The sequence below is a fragment of the Elephantulus edwardii genome, unplaced genomic scaffold (assembly GCF_000299155.1).
Source record: "Elephantulus edwardii isolate Elephantulus edwardi_28Jun2011 unplaced genomic scaffold, EleEdw1.0 scaffold00214, whole genome shotgun sequence".
NCBI lineage: Eukaryota > Metazoa > Chordata > Mammalia > Macroscelidea > Macroscelididae > Elephantulus > Elephantulus edwardii.
The window spans coordinates 2,442,926-2,448,352 of record NW_006399964.1 but is presented as its reverse complement, the minus strand read 5'-3'; positions in this window follow the sequence as shown (position 1 = coordinate 2,448,352).

The following is a 5,427-nucleotide window of genomic DNA, read 5'->3' as shown; positions in this document are numbered from 1 at the left end:
AAGGACATCATGTTTGGGAGGGTGGAGGGACAGTGCAGGAGGGGAAGGCCCTCTATGAGGTGGATTGATTCAGTGACTGGGATAATCAGGATGGGAGTGTCAGAGACAGTGCGATGGGCACAGGACAGAGCAGAGTTTAGGGCTGTTGTACATAGGGTCACTGTGAGTCGAAATCAACTCGAGGGCACATAACAACTTTACTGAGCTTTCAGGAAAATTACTTGTGTGGCCGCTAGATGGTGCCCTTCGGTGCTGCTTGCCCGAGGCTGCCTGTTTCGGTCCGCTTGTGTCCTCCCTATTTAAAGGCACCCCTGGGCATTCCAGAAATAAGTCTTTCCACCGTTTTGGCTATAAATAGCCCATGACACTGCGCTCCACAGCGTCCTTCATCTAAGCCCTGTTTGAATCCCATGGGAGTTACTCAGAAGATACCTGAATGGTTCTTTCACCTCCTGCGTGGGTCATTCTCAAATACATGAAGCATTTTTCAAACCAGCAGAAACATTAAAGGCATCTGAACGTCTCGCTAGCCCATCTCTTGTCTTTAAGTGCAGTTCTGCCTAAGGACTTTTATCCAACATGGCAATGCTGAAGGCCTGAACACCATTTTATTATAGGGCACTTTACGTTTATGTCAGGGAGCCTAATCCTTAGGGAGCTGAACTGCTAACTCAAAGACCACTCCTTTCTGGTGGTTCAAATCCACCAGTGGCTCCTTGGGAGGAAGATGGGAAATCTCCTCTGGTTCCATTTACAGCTTCAGAAGCCCAAAAACGTGACTAGACAGTGATGAGTTACATTTTGTTTGTTGTTTCTTTCCCTCACATCAACGCATAATTGGTGTTTGGGTTGGGCAGGAGCAGCAAGGAAGGGGTCTTCAAGCATTGTAAAACGCTTGAGTCATCTTGTTCATTACTGTTGAGTTGGGACCAACTTGTAATGACCCTCCAGCAGGTTTTCAGAGGCTCTAAATCACAAGGGAGGAGATGGTCCATTTTCTCCCACAGAGCAGCTTTCGACACAGATTTGAACCACGTGACTTTGGGTTGGCAAAGCAACTCCTTACCACTTGGTCACCAGAGCTTCCTTTCTCACATATGTTGTTGATTGCCTTTGAGTTGAGCACGACTCATAGCGACCCTATGAACAAAAGGCCTGAAGCCCCTCTACAACCATCTAGCAACTGATAATAAAGAGATTTGTTTGTCTTCTTGGACTCCTCTCTAGAACACTGAGAAGGCAAATGGAGTGTGAGCTGGGGAAGCCTTAGACACAGAGGGCTGAGGGAGGTGGGACCGGAAGTGTGGGGTCTTCGTTATCTGAACTCAAATTAAAGCAAAGCCACTGCCATTGACTCCATTCCAACCCATAATGACCCTTGATCGAGTTTATGAGGCAGGAAATGCTTACTGGAGGAGACTTCTCATCTTCCTTCCTTGAAGCATCTGGTCATCAGCTGACTCTTGACCATCACCATAACAGGACGACCTGCTCACACATGGGATTATAAGTAAGTGTGTGAACATTATGGTTTACAATATACATTTGGGAACTTGATTCCATTCCTAACAGGGAGATCGAGTTGGAAAGAAAGAGGGTTCCTGGTGATCCAGCCATAGCGAAGGTTAAGCATAAAGATCCAGCACATCGAGTCCACCCTCTGTCATCCAGGGGATCAGGGTTGCTGGGTGGCTGCCATTGGCTCACACAATCCCAAAGGACCTGGGTCTCTGTCCCCAGCAACACGTGTCAGCATCGAGGCAAAAGAACCTGATGCCGGTGGCAGCCTCTTTTTCAGTCACCACCATCAAACACGTCTACCAGCTGTCTTGAGACATTAGTGCTGGCTGCCTGGCAGTCAACTTGGCCAGAAACCATCGTGGCCCTGCACACAACAGATGGAAAGGCTGGCTGACTCTGACCCAACCTCATGATCAGCTGCACATTGAAACAGTGTGACCTGAACAGTTTTCATAAGTTGATTTTGGAAATAGGGAGCCAGGGCTTTCTTTTAACTCTTTTAGCAGCATTCCAACATGCAAATCTCCACTGACTCCAGGCTGGAGTCCCGCCTTATAATCCCAGATGAGGATGAACATTTTATCACTGCATCTTGCAAGTCCTGAGTAGTTCACATTAGATAGCAAACATCCAGTTACATATATATAGTATATATGTAATATATATATGTAAATTAAGTGAGGATATGAATAAACACATGACTTGGTTCTTAGACTGAGAATAATGATTGATTAGCTAAAGACCTCAGCTAAGGGGAGGCACAGACTTCAGGCTGGATCACAAAGTGACCCTGCTGATCACTTCCTGTGCCACAAGCGCCCTCAATGAGAGCAGGCTGGTTTCTGCACCACACCCTCTCCTGCAATCCCAGAGCCCCTGGCAGCTAGGGCTTAATCTCGAGTTTGGTGGGCTCTTCCTGCGGTCTCAGGTTCCATTCCACTTCCCGAAGCAAGGTGGGTGGACCTCACAGGGACATGAGGACTGTTAACCTCTGGCTCTGTTAACTCACCTCAGCTTGCAAAGCTTCTCCTGAGGCAAACTGGTCCAGAGGTGCCACTGCTTCTTCATGAGCCCTCGGACGGGGGATCTTCTTTAAGGTTTTTCACCCTGGTAAGTGTGGGGAACTCTTGTTTGTCCAGTTTCCTTTCCCTGAGTACATTAGCAAGTAGAAAGGAGAAATAAGCCAGATGCTGGGTCCTGGGAAAAGCTTTTGAAACAGCAGGCTCCTCTCTCCTAAAGCTCTCTCCTCATTTCTCCCCCTCCTCAAACATTCTAGATCATTCCAGGGCAATCAGGGAGCTCTGGTGGCTCCTCACCACTGTAAGGAATTGTGTTTTCAGCACAAAGTAGATTCAAACACTCAGTTTGAATCCACCAACTACTCCACAAGAGAAGGATGATCAGTCTCCTCCTGTGTGATTTACTGTATCTGGAAACCCACTGGAGGGTCAGCTGGGGGTCAGTTCTGACTTGACAGCACACAACCACCACCACCAGCAGGGCGAACAACCTGAACCCCACATGTGTAGTTCCCCAAGACCTGCCAGGGGGCGCTGCAGAGGTGGTGAGGTTCTTGTTTCCTCCAGCCTGAAGTGAGTGGTCCACTCACCTGGTCCCATCCACTTGCTTGGTCCCATGCTCGGTATAGCCTTACCTATTAGTGCACAGGGTTAGTCATAAATTTGTCCATCTGCCTCATAGTCATCACTGAGTGCAGCCAGCAGTCAATGATGTAGAAAGCCCTGGTGGCTCAGTGATATAAATCATAGCTTCAATGCTATCCATTCCATTCCCAGCCAGTGACCCATCTGTCCCTGGAGGTTTGGGTGTTGAACAGGTTGCAGTGAGTTTTCAGACTGGTAATCTACTTCTGGAAATGAGCCAATGAAAACCTTGTGGATCATGAGTCTGACCCCAGTGGTGGGTGAATCGTGTTGTTGTTGTTTTTAGATGCTATCAAGTTGAGTATGAAACCCTATGAACAACAGATCTGAGCCCTGGCCTGTCCTGTGCCATCCTCATCATCTCCACATTTTAGCCCATTGCTGTAGTCACTGTGTCAATCCATCTAGTTAGGGTCTTTCTTTCACCAACCCTCCACCTTTCCAAGCTTGTCCCTTCCAAGGAATAGCCTCTCCTAGCAAAGCAAGTATGGTGTATCATGGGGAGCATCATTTCCTTCTGCTGTGTGTGGGGTGCCCATCACTCAGAAACCATCCTGGTGGCAGCCAGCAGTGACAACCAAGGGCTAAGAAATGTAAACCAAGGGAGCTCTGGTGGTCTAGTGGCAAGAAGCTGCACTGAAATCCCAAAGATTCACAGTTCAAATCCACCAGCTGCTCTGCTGGAGAAGGAGGGGCAATCTCCTCCAGTACCAGTCAGATATGATTTGACGGTACACACACGCAAAATAATAAAATAAATTTTGGGGAAAAAAAAAAGACATGTAAACCATTAGCACTGATTTTGAACCTTTGTTATACTACCATGCTCCAGAGTGGAAGTGAAGGGCTTGTAGAAGGGTGGGTCTTGAAGAATAGGGAATGCTTTCAAGTGGAGAAATACTGCGAAAGGGTGGGGCTAGCAGTGAGGAGGGTGACCAGATCTACTTCTCTGGGCCTCAGAGTCTTTGTCTGTGAAGTGGGAAGCTGGCCCTCATCAAGAGGTCCTCCATGGCACCAGTAGCCCAGACCCCACCTCTCTCACCAGTTAAGGACAGGACCCTAGGTACCAAGAAAAGACTATGGGGTGCAAAGGAAGCCAAGTTCATGAGCTGGACAGCCCTGCATTAACCCAGCATAGCCAGCCATGATCTCCGTGACCTTCAACAAGTCATTGGACTTCTTTGACTGCCCGTTTCCTCTTCTAAGACATAAGTTTGGTGATACTAGCTTTTATTCTGTGGGGCCCAAGAGCATGGGATTAGGAGCTAGGATGACTGTGTTCAAGTTCTGGATTGGTCATCTTTTAATTGTGAGTCCTAGGCCAGTCACTGCATCTCATTGGGTCTATCTCTTCTCATCATCAAGTTAGTGGAAACATAAGTGAGGTTTTTTCATTTAAATCCTAGGAAATAATAGTTTCTCAATTAATGCTCCTTTTCCCTTCTTGAGTCATGTACAAAAATATAGTGAGCGTAACAACTTCTTTTCGATCAGTTCTTTTTGGTATAGTCATTCTGTGTATTCCCTCCCTCTTACTTTGATGTCCTCAGTCATTCAATATATTGCTCATAGCATCTTCCAATATTGCAACTCAAAATTTAAATTTGTTTTTCTGTTCTCTAATCTTGAGAAATGTAGAGCGAGTTCTTCTCTTTTTATTCTCTAATTTCAATTCTCTGTACATTCTGTTACAATATTTTGCTTTGTCTTCTCGAGCTGCCCTTTGAAATCAATTTTTCGGCTCCTTGACTTCAGCATGTTTTACATTCTTGACACTTTATTGCAACTTTTAGAGTCTTCTCTGACATCTATTTCAGTTTTTCTTTCTCTTTTGTCTTTGTAATAAACTTTTGCTTTCTTCATGGACACACTCCCTTCTTAATTTTAAAGTATGCAGTGTTCCCTTGCTCTGTTCACACAACAGCCTCCTGGTCTAGTTCTAGGTCTAGGTTTCGCATGAGCACAATTAAGTGTTCTGGGACTTTCATTCTTCTTGATGTCAGCCACAACTTGTTATGATCCACACAGTCAAATTCTGTTGCAGACTTTTTTTTTTTGGTATTCATTACTTTCAGCCAGAATCCACCTGGCATCAACAATGATATCCCTGATGCCATGGCTTCTTCTAAATCCTGCTTGAATTTCTGGAAGTTCCCTATCTATGTCCTCTTCTAGCTATTTTTTAATAGTCTTCAGCAGTATTTTTTTTCATGATTTTTCGATAGTTTCCACATTCAGTTGG